The sequence below is a fragment of the Taudactylus pleione genome, unplaced genomic scaffold (genome assembly GCF_031769625.1).
Source record: "Taudactylus pleione unplaced genomic scaffold, aTauple2 ptg000145l, whole genome shotgun sequence".
In the NCBI taxonomy this organism is placed as follows: Eukaryota; Metazoa; Chordata; class Amphibia; order Anura; family Myobatrachidae; genus Taudactylus; species Taudactylus pleione.
This window is the reverse complement of record NW_028284547.1, coordinates 7,056,465-7,078,728: the sequence shown is the minus strand read 5'-3', so window position 1 is coordinate 7,078,728 and position 22,264 is coordinate 7,056,465. Positions and strand designations below refer to the sequence as shown.

General features: G+C 38.2%; 1 pseudogene; it reads left to right on the top strand.

Annotated features, from left to right (window-relative positions):
* The window catches only part of LOC148522672 (uncharacterized), a 48,473-nt pseudogene that overhangs the window by 9,191 nt on the left and 17,018 nt on the right, over positions 1-22,264 (top strand).

Genomic DNA, 22,264 nt, shown 5'->3' with positions numbered 1-22,264 from the left:
AGAAAGCTATGATCACAAAAGGTTAATTAAAAATTAACCGCATAAACAAAGTCAGAAATCCACTGCACTCGCCACTCCCAGATTTGGGGTTCAATCCATGAACCAAATCCCCATTATTTATTTATTTATTTACTTATTTATTTATTTATGTATGCATCATTGCAAGTGTTTAAACATGGTGAGTGCTGGGTTTTCAGAATTTATTTTATATATATATACAGGTATATATATATATATATATATATACATATATATATATATATATATATATATATATATATATATATTTATTTATGGCCAATAAAAAAGACATGATTTAGGATTCATCTCTGTGTAATATCAGGGGGTAAATCCAGGTTTGGCCTCAGCTCATGTGTATAAATCAGAAGATAGAGATATGGGGTTTGTAGGACTCACTACTGAGGCCTCTTATCCTGCAGCACAGTATGGACAATCTTAAAGTAGCTATGTAGTTTCCCTGGAGGGTACTATATATCAATACTGAGTGTTGCACATGTAGCAGGATGGTGCCATTGTGCAATGTGCATAAAAGCTGCTCACTCCTGCATATTCACAATCCATCATCATAACACTCATAGGTGACTTAACCGGCAACTAGATCCCTGGAGTTCTGCAACTATGTGCCAGGTCAGCACTTTAAGGGGGTCCCATGATCAGCACCTTCCTGCAGCTCTTAGAGTTGCTCTCTCAGGCTCCAGGCACTGTGCAGCAGGACAGGGAGCTATGCTGCTTTTGGTGCCCAGCATTTGGTCCTTCCCTCCCCCAGCACTGGTGCACACACCTTTCTGCATCACACATGTCACTCAAGAGAGTGTAGAAGATCTGGAGTTAAGCTGCCCCCATACCCACACTACTGCAGTTGCTGGTGCCTGGAGAAAGGCTCCAGGATACATTGCCCTTTGTCCTGACACCTGATGCCGCTCCCATGATCAGAGGTGCAGGTGCCACCGGTATTGGGTGAGTGAGAAAACGGAGGTGCTGGTGCTGCCGGTTTTGGGGTGGGAATCGAAGGTGCAGGTGCTGCTGGTATTGGGGGGAGAATCAGAGGTGCATGCACCCCCGGTATGGAGGGGGAATTGGAGGTGTATGTGTTGCTGTTACTCTCTGTGATGCTGCTGTGTCTTTCCCTGCTGTCAGTACACATCTCGTGCCTGGGGGGCTGGGAGCCCACACCACAACCCTCCATCAGTCCTAGCAGTTCCTGGGTCAGGTTAAAGAGAGGCAGCAGTAGCAGAGGTACTGGCGGCACTCCGAGGGGCTATCAGATGTGAGTGTAACAAAAGTGGGCAGACACTGTTGGCCAGTGTCCGCTCACTTATTGTTCTTTTGGGGGGAACTATCCCCCTACACTAGAACTATTAGTTTGGAAAAATAAAACTTGTTTGAACAACTGTTTTGGAAATTTTTCAGTGTGTGGGAGCAAACAAATAAATATTGTTTGCTCCCACACAATAGACAAGAGGTTCTCATATGCAGTCCAAAAGACTCCCTAACAGTTTAGGTTTTGAGATATTCATGGTTCACCAGAGGGGGATTAATTAGTATCTGTCAATTTGATTTTACCACCTGTGCTCAGCCATGGATATCTCTAAAACCTGAACTTTTGACTTATACTATACATATATCTATTGATGTTATTATTTACAGAATCATTGTGAAGTTCCTGCTGATATGTAGAACAGGTCTTTCTGCTGAAACTCTGCTCAGACAATAGATGACTCTTAAACAAAAGGTCCCTTTGGTGACATAACAGGATGCCAGAGGCTGCTGTGATCTAATTAGAATACAAGAGTAGATAGAGAACATCTTTTCATCAAACTTAATTTGACAGGTACCATGCCCCCAACCATGCCACTAGCCCCTCTCCCTGGCACTCCCACTTTTCCTCCTTTTTGGATAGTGTTTGATATCAAATTAATATTAATGCAATATCAACCTTATATACATTTTATAGAAAATTAGTTTTCATTGATATAAGCTATGGTTTAAACAGAAATTGAAAAACCCACTGTGCATAATGAATATTGTTATCCATTAGACAGTGTATCAGCAGCAAGATGCTGTGCCTCAGGTCTGCTTAAATTGAATTAATGTGTTGTTATACAGTCTTTGATGTGTTGATTGTTATAAAATAAGCTTACAAGCTATGTTATGAATATTGTTTATCTCATTCAAGTGAAATATCTATAAAAGTAAAAAAATAAATAGATCTTATTTCTAGCAGTCTCACAAAATATCTATAAAAGTAAAAAAAAAAAATCTAATTTCTAGCATTCTACTAAGCCTACAAACAAAAGATCCGGCATGCTATTCCGCACAGCCAACCAAAAAAAGTGGATGAAAAAGGCGTATTACACCGTATTAAACACAGTTATAGCGTTCTTGATACATATTATAAGACCAATAAAAGTGTTTAAAAGGACCGATATTCAAAAATGGCTACAAAAACAAGATACATATACATTACATAAACTGGCAAGGAAAAACTATAAAAGGAATATGATCTGCGTATCAGATATAAATCAGCAACGTCAATATGACTTGATCTTGCTCATAGACCTTGCGGAGTACATTGATGGTTTTAAATATATATTAGCCATTATCTATATATTAAGTAAGAGAGCATGGGCTGTAAGCCTAATGTCTAAGAATGCTACATCTGTCGCTAATGCTTTTGATAAAATATTTCAGTAGGGTTGCATACCAAAGAAGTTGAAAACCAATAGCGGTAAAGAGTTTCTAAACAAAATCCTTAAAAAAGTGTTAGAAAAATATGATATGCATAATTTTTTACCCAATAATTTAATGAAAGCGATGGTTATAGAACAATTCATTAAGACTTTAAAAAGCAGATGTTGAGCTATTTTCACAGAATACTAACAGATATATTGATGTTTTACAGGACTTCATATACATCTATAATAACACATATCATAGAACGATTAAGTGCATGCTATGTGAAGTGAATGCCTCTAACGCTTTGAGCATTTTCAAGACAATGTACAGTGTTTACTTTAAAACTTAATAAAATCCAGCCGCATTTAGCCATCGGTGAGTATGTATGCATCTCCAAACAGAAGGATATATTTCTGAAAGGCTATGAACAGAATTATTCTGAGGACATATTTGTCATACAGGGTGTGAACACTAAAGGACTTAAGCCACTTTATACATTCACGGATCTGTACGGAAAAGTTATAACAGGCAGTTTTTACCGTGAAGAACTTCAAAGCATAACCAAAAACTGTAATAGAATTTACAAAGTGGAAAAGATTTTGAAAAATAAGATGGTCAGAGGTTGAAAATTCACGGTAGTCAAGTGGCATGGATACCCCACAAAATGTAACAGTTGGGTTGCGGTGCCAGAGATAAAAGATATATAAATTGCAACAAGCTCTTAACAAGATGAGCGATGGATGACAAATCATTTTACATTACCTTACCCAGTAATGCATCAGTGGATACTTTCCCCGCATAAAAAGATTTCTAACTACACAACAAAACTTGCAAAGTTGATACACTTAAATGGTAAATGGGAAGTAGCTTTTACAGAAATACAATACCCGCACACATGGAATACTTTGGATATACATCAATGTATAATGCAAATAACAAAGTGGGATGGTCCAGATGCAGTTGTCATGAAGGTGTGCATTAAACCCGGTTAATATGAAACAATTGCTGTGCTACTCAAGGTAATCAACACAGAAATTGCACAACATAAACTGGATAGTTTAAAACTATGGTATGAACTGCTTGAATGCATTGTATCCTTTGACAGTAAGCTGTTGTATCAGCTCTCAGTCAGTACTAAACTGACTAGAATACTGGGTTTACAACCTAAAACTAAGTTTTTAAAGCCATGTGCTGACATCAACAGAGGACAATATAAGTTGTACGTGTACACAGACATTATCGAACACCAGGGGGTTGGTGATAGTAATGTACCATTGCGACAGGCTGTTGAAATAAAGGGGTGTAACAATGACATGGTCACAATTCAATATGTATTGGGGTGAAAAAATAAAGGATGGGGTGAAAAAACAGAGGAAAAATTATTATTCTGGCTCCGCTACATTGATGATGTCATACTCATTTGGAAGGGCCCAGAGGAGGAATTGAAAGCATTCTTAAGTGGATTGAATGAGAATTTAGCATTCCTAAATGGATTAAATGAGAACAATATGAACATTGCCTTCACATTTGTAAGTAGTAAAGAACAAATTGTTTTCCTGGACCTCACAATTTATATAATTGAAAATGGCATTCAAACAAATATCTACAACAAACCAATGGATGTAAATACATACATCCCAGTATACAGTCTATACCATCAAAACTGGTTGAAACCCATACCAAAGAGCCAATTATTAAGAGTGAGGAGGAATTGTAGTGAGGACTCTGCATGTCAACAACAAATGGATACCATGAAAAATCAGTTTAAAGCTAAATGATATAGCCACACTGACCTGACAACAATTATGGAGGAAACCTTATCCAAGGACAGAAACTATCTTTTAAAATCCATTACAGATCCTTAAAAAAAATGAACCAAAGACAACAAATGGGCATTCATTAAAAATTATGATGTGGAGCATAAAACAGTCGAACGCATAGTTTCAAAACATTGGCATCTACTATGCAGTGATCCAATCTTGAAAGAAGTAACTCCGACAAACCCAAGTTCATATACTGCAAGGCGAGAAATATAAAAGATCACCTAGTAAGAAGTGCACTTCCCACAACCTCCAAAAATCTAGTACGAACAAAGGGTTTCCACAAATGTGGATTATGGTTAGGATGGAAGCAGATTAAGGTGGAATCTTTGAAATACATGGAAATTCAAATAAACAATATAACTTTTAAAATAGAGGATTTTATAACCTGTCATACAGCGAATGTTCTATAATTAGTAGAGTGCAAGTGTGGATTGGCCTATATTGACAGAACCTGGATCGCAGACCACTGAAAACCTGGACCGCAGAACATCTGAGGAATATAAAAAAGGCCCCTGAAAACCTGGATCGCAGAACATCTGAGGAATATAAAAAAGGGTCTTCAAACTCATCACCTCTCAGAACATTTTCATTTAACACATAATTGCTCAGTGGAACATATAAAATATTTTGTAGGTTTGAAACATGTGAAATCGACTTGGAAAGATAGGAATGTGGAAACATTTTTGGCAATGGCCGAAATTAAATTAATTTATAAATTAAAAACATTGACTCCGTTGGGCCTGAATCAGGACTTTGAGTTGAAATGGTTCTTTTAGATTCATATTCACACTTTTCTGGCTTTCTTATATATATATTGGCTGCTACAGACCTAATCATTCTATATCCAATAATATATTTTAGTACATTTATGTTTTATACCTAAATGTGCAACTTTTAATCTTATTATTATGCATTTGTTTTATACATTTTAATATATATGATTGTTATGCACTTTATCATTCTTGTATGAATCCCTATGGCAGGGTTCCACATTGTCCTACAAATGCTACTCATTGGCACATTATTTTTTCTAGAGTCTAGGTTCCAGAAAAGATCTTGATGTAGAACCAAACTGAAAAGACTCAGTTTCCATGGACATTGAACATCACTTCTGGTTTGACGAAAATCCACTTCCAGTTAAGTGCTAGAGAACCGCAACTCTAGCATGTTACTTATAGGGGATTCCGGAGCCACAGTGAAGTTACCCAAGGATACATCAGCCTTGGGAAGATGCGGAGAACAGCCAAGGAGAGTTTATTCAGCAATGATTGGCCACTTCCGGTTCGGGAGTGACCGGAACCGGACGTTGCAAACAGCATGGGTATTTAAGAAGGCTCAGATCACCCATACTCCATGCCTTGATAAAGGAACACAGGGTTCTGAAACACTTTGGCAGGAGGGCGAATTACAACTGTGGAACCAGTTGTTTGAGGAGATAGGACTTACAGATCTGAGGGATCCAGATTACTTCTCTGTATTTGATATCTCTGCCCATATTCTTCGACTTTCTGGTAATACAGCCATCCAACACTACAGTCACCATGCTGATTTTTTGTGTGATATGTTAATGTGATTTTGTCTATATGTTTTATCATTAAATTGTGTATACTTTAACAACTGAAGTTTTATGTTAAAAAGACCAGACCTAGCAACATAGATTCTATAATATTCACACTCAAACAATTTAACAAATCTTGAAAGTTAAGTCATTCTTGAAGGTAGAACTCTTGTAAGGTTTCACTTGTCTTTGCATCTCACTGTTTTATAAGTCTTGGGTAGACTGATATTGGAGAAAGCAGCTCTCCTTCCATGTCTGTAGTGCTGAAAAAAAGCAATCCCAACATTTTCTATTTATTCCAATACGAGAAGCCCAATTACGTACCTTTGTGCAATGCGCATTTTGACACGATTTCCACAGAGTTAAAGACCGACCAGAATGAGAACATAGCATTTAAGTTTGGGAAAGCGATCATAAAACTACACTTTAGATGTCACAGAAATTATTTTTATTAAACACACAGAATGGTCGCTGTTAAAATTTTAGGTGTTCCAGCTCTCTACATGCAATATTATAAAATGCAAGCTGGTAATGGTTTATCCAGTCTTCACGCCAGCACTTACATTTACAGCTGCGGTTTAGGCAGCATTTTTTTAAGCCTTTTCAGAAAAGCAGTGCCACTTTTCCGGAGAGGTCTAGAGTGAGCTAAACTGCATGCGAAGACCACAGCACATAATATTGCGAAAGATGTTATCAGACAAGCCACAATGGCCTTTGTAAATAAAATACCTAAGGCAAGCTAATACAGTCAATATGGTTCAGGAATAATATATTCAAGAAAAGGTGTGTCTAAAAGAAAATGGAAGTGCAGGATAACACTTTCACCTTGGGGTATACACTTTTTAATAAAAATCGGAGACGACACAACTTAAAGAAGAAGAGAAAACCGAAGCGCGGTGTTGGAGATTTTTTTTTAACAACATGTCTTTCATACACTCCGAGTCCATTTAGTGCTCAAAAATAGAGCTGGTTCTTTTTGACATGCTCCTGACAAAAACTAGCATAGAGAAGAGTCTATACATTGAAGTTCAACCTTTAGCGGCATTAGCCAACACAGCGCCACTTGAATTTTATGTATCAGCCACCGGCAAAAACTACAAGGATCTGAACAACACACTGCTGTATGTGACGTGCAAGATTGTATGAATAGATAACCCTCAGATACCCCATGGGGCAGGGGTTGCCCTTATTAATTACCCCATAGTGACTTTATTCAGCCAAGTGGATGTTACTTTGGGCGACAGGCTCATATCACAATTCAACAATCTTTACACCTACTGAGCATACATGGAGTATATAGGAAACATTCCTGAACTGCACATCCTGAATATATATAATGGGAGGTCCTGCCTGATGAGACTAATTGCAGACACAGAAACAGACAAATCTCAGGTGCACAACTCCAAATTACTGATAATATATAAATAAATAAATTTTGCAATCAATACAGGTTTTTACCATAATCATGGCCAAGGTTATGGGCCTACCCACCATATCCAGGTAACCTCTTTAGGGTAGGTCCCTAACATACTAGGTTTCAAATCCAGAGTGCAGGACATCCCCAAACTAGCACAGCTAAGCTGCCCCAGGACACCGCAATAGTAAGAAAAGCGCAGTGTAAAATAGATAGTTGGGGGATGTCCTGCACTCTGAATTTGAACCCTAATATTTTAGGGACCTACCCTAAAGAGGTTACCTGGATATGGTGGGTAGGCCCATAATCTTGGCCATGATTATGCTAAAAACCTCCATTGATTGCAAAATTGTTATTGTATTTATATATCATCAGTAATTCGGAGTGGCGCACCTGAGATTTGTCTGTTTCTATACTGAGCATACATTGAAACTATATTGAATTATAGCTCAGATGCTTTGTCAACAAAGCCCTCCACAGGATTATTTTACAAAGAAATTGCAGGAGAACGTAACAACAGGGTGCTTCACGGCCTGAATGTTGGCTTCAGAAAAAGCACAGGAGCAACTGCGTTGAGTCGCATGGTTTAATTACTAGGACCGCTGAACTGCGACCTTTTCCACCAACACAAACTAATTTTAAAAGCTGTTGATCTGAAGATTAAACTCATCAGAAACAAAGACTCATTCTACTTAATGTTAGTGGAAGTGTATGCCTTTAAAATACAGATCGTCACAGCATATCGGTTTGTGAAAAGAGAGCAGGTCTCACCAGCCATGCGGATTGGGCACGCACAGGCCCTGCTCAATGGCAATGCAAAATATGTGATTGACAGTGTCAGAATGAAATCTACAAAATCTAGAAGATCTATTTTTAGGTCAAGTCCTGAAAACAGTCATAGCTGCGTTTGTGGACAACAAAGCATTTTCAGTAGCCCTTGACTGGAACCCTCTTTGGCCCTCATTCAGAGCCGGACGCTCTGAGCAGAGCGCATGCTCTGAATGAGGGCCGTCCTCCATAATTATGGAGCGTCCTCCTGGACGATCGTATAGCTGTGGGTCACCACCCACAGCCTATATGAGTGTGCAGGTTGATGGCCGCGATGGTCTTGAACATCGCGACCATCGCCACTGCAAGCCGGAGCCTGCGGTTGAGTTTCTCAACCGCAAGGTCCGAAGTGATTTTGGCTCTATCAGAGCCAAAATCACTCCCACTAACATCACTAGTGATGTCAGTGGGCCGGCTTCTGACGGTAGGCATTCCCTTGGGAACGCCCCCGTCTGGGATTCATGCCCCCGGCACGCCCACCAAAGGGGGCGTGCTGTCAATCAACATCGACAGCACACCCCCTTTGATCAGACACAACGAGCGAAGGAAAGTCCTTCGCTCGTCGCGTCTGGCGCATGCGCATGACAGAGCTCCCGTCGATGGTGCGCATGCGCAGTGCACACCATCGACCCACTTGCGAGCGGACAGCCGCTCATGAGTGGGTCTGAATCAGGCCCTTTGTTTTGAAAATGAAAATGGGAGCTTTGCATCCATTTATCTGTATGGAATGCCACCCCAACAAAACCATTTCAAACAGACTTTGAACATGGTAACGCTGTAAGAGAGTATTTGTTGCTCATACAGATCACATATAAACAGAAATCTGATGCTGGAATACTGATTGACCATGAAGAGTACCTCAACGCTATATACTATTTGCTTTTGATCTGTCGCCAGAACAGGAATGCGGGGAACAGATTTCGCTGATCAGAACAGACAATCTGCACACCAAATTCTGCTTGTAGAAGCGCTGGATCGGACAGTCAACATTATCATTTATGCTCTATTTGATAATATTATTGTGATTAATCAAAGGCGCAATGTGCTCTATGATTACCTATAAGTGAAATAATATATTTGAATATTTTATCGAATATTTTAATGAATATCATTATGTGAAAAAAAAAGAATAAAAAAATGAGCACGCTACAGATAAATTATATTTTGTATGTACAACCAAGCACGTGCCATTATTTTAAAGGCACCTACGCATGTGATATGTTGCCTACCGATAAACTGATGCATTACCCCTGCGTGTTTTTTTAATCAAAATGCATAGTAGCGGACAGCCTGGCGAACACTGGTTGGCCATTTATTTTAATGAAGCGAGGGTTTGTTAATTCTTTGATTCTTATGGACTAGCACTGGACAGTGCCATATTCTCAAAGGGTATCAAACATTTTTTACATTTTAATTCAAAAAGTATTTGTCACCAAAACCGCCAGTTAAAAAATGTTTCAAGTGCTGTAGGCGGTCAATATTGTATTTACTGTATATTTTTGATATGTAAAAACTACAAATATGAGGAAATTCTGTCCCAATTTAGTATTGATAAAAAATGTAATGACTGATTAGTTGCAAAGTTTGTAAGATATCTGCCGAAAAAGTCATTGTTTGAGCCGTTATACGGATAAATGTATACAGAAATGTGTAATGTTTCATAACTATAATAAATAATGATTTTAAACTTCATGTTGTTGCGCGATCGTGAGCTTCTTCCAAAAATGCTTATTAGAAACAAAACACCATTCTAAATCATAAACATATTTTATTGTAACATAAAAAGTATATTTAAGGAACATAATTGTTGCAATATTATATAAGAATTGTAATCAGAACGATGTTTGAAGCATTTTATGTACAATGTTTCATCACTATAATAAACAAACATTTTTAAACTTTATTACAATACCAATGCTTAAAAAACAATATACAATAGAAATATATTATAGCCTCAACATGGGGATTCCTGAAATAATTCTACATTTCTTTTCCTAGGAATGAATTAACTGTGAGTCGTTGTTAACCTGGGGGTGCTTAAAACATTTAAGTGCCTTTTTTAAGTGACTGTAGTGACGCTGAAGTTGATAAATGGCCATCACTATCAGTATGTGTTTCTGACTTTAAATGGTCTAGGTACATTCTATCTGATTTATTGCCGACTACGGGGGATGGTATTTTTAATTCAGCCATAGCTTGCATAATCTCATCCCAGCCATTCGGCATTTTATGGCTTGATATGCTGTGGCTTTGCGTGATGTTTCTTATTAAATCCAGCATGTTGAAGCCTTGTACAGCATTACCTTTATACAGAAACTCGTCTTTAGCATTCCAGCTTGTGATGTGTTTATACCTGGTCATTTAACTCAAAAGTATTTCACAGTTCTTCCTATACTGGGTAGTTACATTGCCCAAAACCTCATGATAAACAGCGTCGGAACCATCTGACTGACCAGAGTTAGTTGTTTGAGGAACAGATGGCATTAAAAGAGTTAAAGTTGACATTTCTCTATCAGACTGCTAATGTTTAGCCTATTAATATTCTGATAAATTATTCTTTAGTATGTTTATTATCTCTACATCCAGACATTGCTAGGCTGTTTTAAGTATATCATTATTACTTGGTTTGTTGCTGAGGCACCAGATAAAATTTCTAAGCATATTCCATCAATGATTAGTCAGAAGTCCCATTATTAATGGTATAGGAAAACCAAGCAATGAGCCAATAAATCCACTGGACTGTTTCACCAATCGCTTCTTTTTACCAATGGTGCATTTCTTAATATAAAGTGATTTTATAAGGTTGTGCTTCTTTTTGCGGTAATTCAACTGTCATTGTGACAATGGTATTTTACCTTTTAGCGTGTTGACGGCAATCTCACAAATGGCTGTCTATGTTTTAGTAATTAGTGAGGATCACTAGGTAAAATAACTAATTGATATAAGTCAGCAAGTGCCCCTCAATAGGAATATTTTGTCTCTGTTCTCATTTAATTTCACTCTGTACTTCAGGTTATTATATATAAAGGGGTATCTAGGTGGCATATCTGTCATAGTATCTTACATATTACTCTGTGCATCAGGTTACAATATATAGAGAAATATCTAGGTGGCAGCTCCATCATAGTATCTTACATATTTCTCTGTGCATCAGGTTAGTATGGGATGCCATTGCTCAGGATCCCTGTGGTCAGAATCCTGATATGGGCATCCAGAAATAATAATGATACCAACACCTTTCAGAAGGTATCCTAACCCTTTCCCTCTACTTACTTTAACCCTAACACTCCCTCCCTGGTGACTGAACCTAACCACCCCCTAGTGCCTAAATCTAACCTACCCCTCCCTGCTCACTTAACCTTCCCCCTTGTAATGATCCATAACCCTTAAACCGACTACTTACCTTTTGGATTCCAGTGGTTGGGATGCTGGCACCAGCATTTTGACATGTGTCGGGATTCTGGCACCATCATTCTAATCGCCAGAATCCATGCAGTCTGGATTTTGACCACATCCTGGTTAGTATATATAAAGGGGTAACTAAGTGGTAGTTCCATCATATTATCTTACATATTACTTTGTGCTGCAGGTTAGTATATATAAAGGGGAATCTATGTGGAAAAAGTGAACTGTGTGGGGTCCTTAGGACCAAGTTTGAGAAGCACTTTACTACACTAAATTGCGTGATACATAAATGATGCTAGTGCTGTCACTAGGTGGAGCTCTTGCACAATTTGCAAAAGTATAGAGTCTGCATGTCTGAATCATATAACAGGCTATTTATATTGAAACCAATATGGTCCAATTATCACTGTAAGACTCACATGTAGAGGTAGTATTTGTCCTATTATTGGTATTTCACATTCTCCTATATATTGGTTAACACAGTTAACAATCATTGGTATTCTACATAGTTCTTATTGGTATACCCATGAACCAAAACAGTATAACCAGTATACTGGTGACATAGCTGACTCACCACTGTTAGGTGAGTAGGGGGGGTGCCTTTGTAGTTTTAAATTCTGTACGATGCTGCTAGGAGTCAGTCATTCCAGAGATGTTACAGAGTGGGCAAGGTCAGGGGAATATTTGTATTTGTGTGGGGGTCCCAAATGTGTGGAGGCCCCTGGGTGACTGCACTATCCTCTCCACCACTTATCCATTTCTGTCCTGGTGCATCAGATAGCAATAGGTAATGCAGGATCAGTATCATGTGTCACCAATCTGTGGTCAGTGCAGGGGGTGAGTATTGTATAATTGGCACATTCTGCTGTCACAGTATGAGGATTGTACTTTTTTTAAACATTAATAGACCAAGTATATTAAATTAAGTATTGGTATCTGCTGCAAAACTGACTGGAAATGGGAATATATCATATACACAGATATAAAGCAATGGTAAATAGCTAATTCATGTTTGTCAGTATATATATATTATATATATATAATGTTCTGTATATAAAATTACTATTACTGTAAAAGTAATTTACTCAGGTAACATTTATGCTTATAAATATAATATTGTTTCTTGCAGGACAAATAAAGAGCAGGATCCCCACTAAACTATTAGAAGAAATAGTGGTAAAGGGGTATTGTTCTCTGATCAAGCCAATTATAGATGCAATTTCTTCCTACACCTCTAAAAGGTCCCCAAAATATATTCTCATTTCTGAACAAAGAAACCTTTTCCAGCTAATTTGTTTCTGATCTGAAACATGATGAGTTTCATAGGAGAGAAACCACATCTTGTGCTTATTAATTTCTAAATGTAATTTTTCACTATAATGGCATAAAGCAGTGCCAGTGGCATCACTAGGGGGTGCACCAGGTGACATCATCTGAGGGAGTGACACCAAAAAAGCAGAGCTGCTCTGCTATTTTGGTATCATGCCCTTAGATGTTGTCAACAAGTAGCTGTTATAAATGTGCAAATGCCCATGTCATCCACACTATACCTGTAAAGGCTGAGGGCTGCCTGGGCAAGACCCCAGTGTGATGTAAGTGTAGATATAACACGCAGTCATGCCCCCATAAGGTCATACAACATGGAGAGTGGTATCTTGAGCATGAGGCCACACCCCTTTCTGCATGCACACATGACTTGGGTATGCACAAAAAAATAGATGCAAAGATGTCAGGCTGGAATAGTGTTCAACAAACAAGAGAGAGAATGGCCATTGTCTTGGTGTAGTGCCCTGCTTTAATGCATAACTGTTAAGGAAGATTATCCATATTAAAAAATATCAGTGAAATATAAGATATAGTAATGAAAGTGACAACTAGGTATACAAATGTAATAAAAAAAAATTGGGGTTGGTGTAAGTGTGGATCTCTGTAATATTGTCACAAGATACCATTGCCCTTGTTACATTCTCATGTCCATAGTGTCACTTATTTTGGGGGACACCCTGTTCTAAAGTCTACAAGAACATAAAAAAACTTCTGGGCGTTGATCTTGTTGGTGACAATATATTACTAACTGATTTGCAGCTTTCTAGAGGGTATTGCTCTCTTTGACTTACTAAGAATTATATTTATAAATAAACTTCCATAATAAATAAATCGCTGTACAGTTAGTTGGAATTGAAATATCTAATTTATTAAAAGTAGTTATTCCATAAAAATATAAATATATTCGAAAATGATCAAAATGACAGCAACAATTTTTAGGCTCAATTTTAAAAATATAATCCAATATATGAATACAATTTCACTATACCCACATATTATTTATTAATTCCTTGTCATCACATCTTAGTCATGTATTCATTAACAATGAATACAAGACTAACATGTGATGATAAGGATGTAATAATTAATATGTGTGTAGAGTGAAATTGTTAAAAGGCAATATTTTAACAAACTTATTGATTTATCATTGTGAGGTCTTTTTCATATATTGGATTGTATTCAGAATTGTGTGTAATAATTGTTCCAGTGACTTATGATCATTTTCTAATATATGTATATTTTTATGGAATTACAACTTTTAATAAATTTAATATTTAAATTCCAACTAACTGTGCCAAAGTTGCACCTCCAGACAGTTCCCTCTATTGCTGGGCAATGTAGACACTATATTGTGACTATGCTTGCAATTACTAGAAGAACCAGATGCCGGTCCACTGCACGCAATCTTGAGAATACTATCTGACATGTTTCCTCTCACCTAGACTATGCTCTATCAGATGACTTGCATGCTATTGGTCCCTTTCATTTTACAAGCCTGCTGGTTGTGTGCCATCTTGCCGGCTATAGCATGTCTGTATGTTCAAGGCTGGATTAAGGTCTGGTGGGACCCCTGGTCAACAAAAGTGTAGGGTCCCCTAACAATAAAATGATCAAAGTTTATTTTATATATATATATATATATATATATATATATATATATATATGTATACAGTATATCAAATAGAATGAAGTTTTATATCAAGTCCCATATATACATTGTATATATATATATATATATATATATGTACACACAGACTTCGGGATACATGCCTGGTGAGGGCCACATTACCATACCACCAAGGCCCAGGGAAACAGGAGGCCAAGTAATTGTCTAACTGAGAGTAAAATGACTCTGGACTCTGGTCTGAGCATTCACAATCTCGCGAGATTTAACATCATAATCTCACAAGACTGTGACTCTACTGAAGCTCCACCACAGCCTGAGCTGGAAAGGATCAGCTGGACTGCGGAGCAGGAGAGACAGCAGAGACAGCTAAATGCTGTACTCACAGGTGTAAACACATGTGTATGTGTTAATTTGCCTATGAAATCAAAGAATATAGGAAAGACATAGGGGTAGATTTACTATCCCACGTTTTATCAACTCCACTGATTACCGGTGGCTGTGAAAAATGTATTTAAAGTGGCAACATAAATGTTTGGTAACAAAGGCTTAATTAGCATTTATTTCTGTTGCCACTTCAAATCTTCTGTAAAAAAACTTGATTGAAGTTTTTTAAAAGGAGTAAGTTTTCTAGCATGGAATATGCATTATATACAGTAATATGTATTATAAAATATGCTGTTTCCGCATGTTAAAGGACAGAAAAAAATATTCTTTAAATGTAAAAATACAAAAAGAAAGAGAGATCAGTGATCTAGTGCACCAGGCCCCACAGCAGCAATCCCCATAGTGTTCTATAGGAATGTTATTTAAAAGATCAGCAAAGCACAGCTTTGTGGGCCTTGGCTGCATGAGCTAATGTCATTTTCTTGTGATCCCACTTGTGTAACTTCAGGAGATCCCACTGCACATTTATGTATAGTATATATTGAATCATAATGTAAATTAACATCATTTTCACCTATAAACTAATTCATATTGTGATTTAACTTAAGTAGATGGATCAAACCTCATCTTCTAGAGAAATATAATATTGGTAGGTGATATTGGGAGAGGAGGTTATCTGTGATTTCTGTTGTAGCTGGAGAAATAAGTTTGTATGTGACTCAGGATATTTTTTTTTTTCTGGCCTCCAGGCCACTCACAAAGATGTGGGTGACCACCCACAGCTTGTGCGAGCGGCCTGGTGATGGTCACGATAATCACAACCATCGGGCTTGTGACGAGACCGTCTAATAGAGCAGGGAGTCCACTACTGACATCACCAATGATGTCAGTAGGGCCGCCCACAAATGGCAGGCATTCCTAAGGAAATGCCTGCATTTGTGCAGCCACCTCCCCTCCCCACTTACAAAATGGGGTGAGCTGTCAATCAACATCGACAGTGCCCCGTCTTGTAGTGAGCCCCGGAGTGACGGAGCTGCCGTCACTTGCTGGGGCTCATGCATGCACATGCCAGAGGTGGTGCATGAGCAGTGGGTGGACCATCGACCCGCTTGCGAGCACTGTGCGCTTGTGAGCGGGTCTGAATCAGGCCCATAGTTCCCAGATTTTAGTGTGATTACTTATAACCACAAATCAGTATCTAATCAAATTGTCAGTGAAACCTTAATTATTTTAATTTAATATTAGTAGTTCATGGCTCACATTATTAACAGATGAAGAATAATTAGCCTTTTAGGGCCTGATTCTGAGTCAGACACACTGTTGATGTTGCTCCTAGTTGCCCAATGATTTTTACTCTAGAGTCTTGAGACAGCTTCTCTAATGGTTTTTTTTAGTAGTTTAATTAAGGGTAAGAGCTGACTCTTGCTTGCAGTGACTGAACTCACTTCAATGGTTACATTTTCAAATGATTTCAGATGTTTGCATAAAACCAAGAGTATTTCATGTGTTGATATTTACCCAGGTATAATTCTTGTACAATGTTAGCTCTGTTGTTGGAAATGACAAAACCTCAATAGAGTGGGGTAAGCCATTTTGCAATCACATCTTGGAATTTATCCCACAGATTGGCACCAGTTTGCTTTTTAGTAAAGTCAGTGATACAGAGAGTAGCCTGCTGTGAAATAGCTGACATTCTGTGTTAAATACTATTTTTGCTTAAAAAGATACACCCACCTAGTGGCTGTCACAGTAATGTTTTCTTTAGTTTGACCAATAGCACCTGTTAATATACATGTAGTTAAGTGTACAGTTAGTTCAATGGAATTTCTTTGGAAATGGTTAAATATAATTGAGCTGGAACTTTATAGCATGGAAACATGACCTCGATTAATCATCTAAAACAATAAGCATTGATAATGGATATTGGATGCAGATTTCATGCTAACATAGCAATAATGGCTTTAGTGATCCACTGTGCAATAGGATGTCAGCTGTCATACTTAGTTCCTCTTGCAAACGAATGTTTCACAGACATTTGATAAACACAGACATTGTAAAATTACTAGTCTTCTTCTTAGTCACCTTATGTGATGAAGATTCACCCCTAGCAGTAGCATCCCTAGCATGCAAGGATTCTTCTTGGGAATCCTGGGGATGACTCAGTTTGCATTTGCACATTAGATGCAGGACTACCACTAATTGCTAATAAGGAAGTTGATGATGAAGGTGTTGGTGGTGGAGATTGCATATGCTGGTAGCTATCACTTTACTGTTTATATATTATTTTCCAGATTTTATTAATATCAAATGAATTAGCTGTAAATTATGTAACAGGGTGGAGGTACCTAAATGGTTAATGTTCCTACCTCTACTTACTTTGATATCACAAATGCTACTGATGTCTTGACAAATTTTATTAGGATTTGGGAAAAAATGTTCTTTATATTTTTCAAAGAAATTTTTGCAATTATTATTTGGGGTGCAGCTGACAGGGACATATACACACCAAGAGTTAATACAGGAATATACGCCTTCTCTAAAAAACACACATTTCTTAAAAAATATGATTTAAATTGAATTATAAAAGACTGTAGTGAGAATAGTAATATTTTCTGTCTCTCTAAAACATTGACTTCTTAAATAAATACAATCTAAATTGAGTTATAAATGAATGCAGATTTTTTTTAAGCCGGAAAAGATGTCTTCTTTTGGGTGCAGCTCATATAATGTATATACAGTACATTATTTTTGGGTAAATAAGCTTGAAATTAATCACATGGTCTCTGCCTTCATACACAAGTGACAACAATGTATACTGCATTGTGTAGAGATACTGTAGATATCCTTTTGAAAAATAGTGCAAATGTATGTTCTAACTAACATACACAAGAGCTTGTTTGTGAACTGGAGTGAAGGTTATACTAATGTAGGACAAACACACAGTTATAGGACTGTATAGAACAAAATATGATGTGGTGCTTAGATGTCATTGGTATGGTGAAACACGTTGAGGTTATAGGTATCTGCTGCTGACTTCACATTCCTTTTACTAACAGCTGCCACTAAATGCTGGACGCTACTCTTCATCTATCCTGCTTTTTACTGAGAGTAGGGATTCATTTGGCGACTGCTGCTTGGACTATTACAGCAATGAAATTACCCCCTAGTTTGATATTTCTTCATCTCTGTGCTATGACTTACTGGGGCTTCAAACCCTGATCACTGATAAATTCACTGCAGTGATAAAGGCCATTTATGGCTCTGAGACATCCTTTCTGTTGTTCCCTGCTCACAGGTACTGTACTGAGCTTTTTTGTAACATCAGATGAGGCTGGAATTGGAGGACTTTCTATATAGTGAGTAAAGCTATCAATAAGGAGTTACTATCATGCATAAAATCCTGTGGTCAGATAGAGCTGTTTAATTTAAGCCCCCTAATGTTACCAATACATTATTAATTTATATTTATATCGATCAACTAAAGAGTTTTTTTGTAGAGAAAAACTGAAAACATTGCCAACTGTTTCCCCCTTCTCCCCCTCTCTTATCCCCCCTTTTTCTTTCCCTCATACCTTTATATTGCTGTATTATTGTACCTTGCTTCTACTAGTAACTATCACAGTTATTTTTGAAACTTTAATAAATAATTTAATTCAATAATGGAGGATATCATTTTTGGTTCAAATAACATTTGTTTTCACTATTTACAGAGAGTAAATTGATGAAAAAAGAAATTAATACTTAAAAAATACAACACCAGTTGCATAACACCAGGCATTAAATTAAAATAATAAAAAAAAACAATAGCTCACTTGTAGGGGTATTCTTGATGTATTTCCTTGGACCTGGCTGCTTCCACAAGCAGTATGAAGAATCATCACGTGCATGGTTATAACACACACAACACTTCCATATTATGCAGATGTTTTTTGCAAAGGGTTAATGAGTCAACACGAGCAAGAGAAATATTATTAACAAGGAATAATAGAACTAACATGAAAGACTATTAGTGTTAAATAATCCAGTATGGCACTGGGTTGGTGGTGCTCCCAAGGTTAAGTATAGAGTTATTGGAACACCAAGTTTATAATTGCCATTCTTTGGGCTGCCCCCTTAAGGGAGGAGGCAGCCAGGTCATTACTGCAGGAGGCAAGATATCACAATTAACCATAAATTGCATCATTCGCTGCCTGTAATGCCCACTTCACTCGGGGTGTGAGCTACCAGGGTTGGGGGTGGCTCTGGGAGACTTGGCTACTTTTCCTGGTATCTCGGAGCACCAGACAATTTTTAGGAGGCTCCTGGCCATTCCAGGAGAGAAGGCAAGTATGACTGAGCTGCAAGGGTCAAAAAGAGAACATTTTTGTGGGGAACCACTCGTGTGAATTTAGATAAGTATAATTAATATAACTTTTATTAATTGTACCCTAGTACACACAGAATGTGTGTGGTTAAGATAAGTATTAAATTGACAAAATTATGTCACTAAATTCTCACCAACCAGACACAGAAATGTGACTGGTTGGTGAAAATATAATAATCCCTTTAATAGTAATATTGGTAATAGATTACACTATAGATAATTATTTATAGGGATGTGTAACTGTTCCTGAGTTCTGATTGTTATGATAAATTAGCCTCTAACCCCAAGCGACTTTTTAATACATTTAAACTGCTTCTTACCCCTCCCTCACCCAAGCCACCTGCTACTATCTGTGCACAAGATCTTGCTTCCTATTTCAAGGACAAGATTGATAATATCCGAAATGAAATGTTATTCTCTTCCTCAGCTAGTGACCTACTCAATTCCCTACCTGAACCCTCTGGCACATTCTCTTCATTTGACCCCACAAATGAAGATGAAGTATCTACACTCTTCTCATCCTCCTACTCTATTACCTCTCCTCTAGATCCTATACCCTCACAAATTAGTAAAGCTCTGTCTCCTGTGCTCATCCCAACCCTAACTAAAATCTGTAATCTCTCTCTTTCTACTGGCATCTTTCCATCACTGTTCAAGCATGCAGTGATTACTCCCATTCTGAAAAAACAAAATTCTGACCCTAACACTCTCTCTAATTACCGTCCTATCTCCCAGCTCCCATGCCCCTCCAAGCTACTGGAGAGACTTATCTACACCCGCCTCACACACTTTCTTAACACCCACAACTTATTGGACCCACTTCAGTCTGGCTTCCATTCCCAGCACTCCACAGAGACAGCACTGACTAAGGTAGTAAATGATTTGGTCACTGCCAAGGCTAAAGGCCATTACTCACTTCTAATTATTCTAGATCTCTCTGCTGCTTTTGACACTGTTGACCACTGTGTTCTCGTACAAACATTACAATCCCTAGGTTTTAAGGACACAGTTCTTTCTTGGTTCTCTTCCTACCTATCTGATCGCTCTTTTTCTGTTTGTTTTTCTGATTCTGCCTCCTCTTTGCTACCTCTATCAGTTGGAGTACCGCAAGTCTCTGTCTTAGGTCCTTTGCTATTCTCAATCTATACCACCTCTCTTGGCAAACTAATCCGCTCTTTTGGATTTCAGTACCATCTGTATGCGGATGATACTCAAATCTACCTATCCTCTCCAGATTTATCACCATCTGTATTGGTCCGTGTCACTGAATGTATTTCTGCCATTTCATCTTGGATGTCATCTCGCTACCTGAAACTTAATATTTCTAAAACAGAATTAATTATATTTCCACCAGCCAATAACAGTTACCAATCTGATCTCTTTATCACTGTTGATAACTCAACAATCCACCCCACCCCACAAGCTCGTTGCCTTGGTGTCATCCTTGATTCTGAATTGTCCTTTGTTCCCCACATTCAATCTGTCTCAAAATCATGTTACATACATCTAAAAAACATATACAAAATTCAACCATATCTCACACAAGACACTGCAAAAACTCTAATCCATGCACTCATTATTTCCCGCATTGACTATTGCAATAGTCTCCTTACTGGTCTTCCGAAAAACAGGCTATCGCCATTACAATCCATTATGAATGCAGCTGCGAGGCTTATCTGCCTTGCCAAACGTTCATCGTCTGCTGCCCCGCTCTGTCAGTCCCTCCATTGGTTGCCGGTTTTCTACCGTATTCATTACAAAATACTGTTACTTACACATAAGGCCATTAACCGAATTACACCAACATACATCTCTTCACTCATCTCAAAATATCTCCCAACCGACCTCTCCGCTCAGCACAAGAACTGCGTCTCTCATCCCCACGCATTACTTGCTCCCATTTATGGTTACAGGACTTTCTTTGGGCTGCACCCACTCTATGGAATGCCTTACCACACACAATAAGACTTACCTCTACTCTTCAATCCTTCAAGCGTTCCCTGAAAACTCACCTCTTCAGACAAGCTTATCAGATTCCAGAACCGACCACATAACCTTCATAGCTTCCATGTCTTATTACATACCCTCTCACAGTCCACACATAACCTCACATATTGTCTTTCTTTCACATACTCCTGACATTTTGCCGACATTCCTGTGTGACTGGATCATGCAGCCCACCAAGAAACTCTGCATTCTGGCCAGGCCAAATTGCAATATATATAGCACCTATCCTTGTGTATCAATGTCTGTTTCCCTATAGATTGTAAGCTTGCAAGCAGGGCCCTCTTACCTCTATGTCTGTCTGTTATTACCCTGTTTTGTTCTATCAATGTTTCCAATTGTAAAGCGCAACAGAATATGCTGCGCTATATAAGAAACTGTTAATAAATAAATAAATAAAATAAATTACTTTTTTAGGTATGCTGTTAAGAAGCCGGCAGTCGAAATGCTGATCACCAGCTTCCTGGCTGTAAAATCTTGCCATGGTACTAATGAAAGACATCAAAAACCGATGCCTATCATTATCCCCATGCCAAAATCCCAATGCCTGGCATACCGAATGAAAATAAGCCGGGCATTGAGACTTCTTAACCATGGGGGTGGAAGGGTTAGGTTAGGAGCTCCTGGGGGTGACTTAGAGTTAGGAACCCCTAGGGTGGGTTAGGGTTAGGCTAGGGGAAGAGGGGGCTAGGGTTAGCTACTCCCGGGGAGGAGGGTAGGGTTAGGCACCCCCAGCAGGGTTAGGTTTAGGTTGTTTGGAGGCGGGTTAAGTTTAGGCACCCCTGGGGGGAGGTTAGGGATAGGAACTAGGTGGAGGTTAGGGTTAGGCATCCCT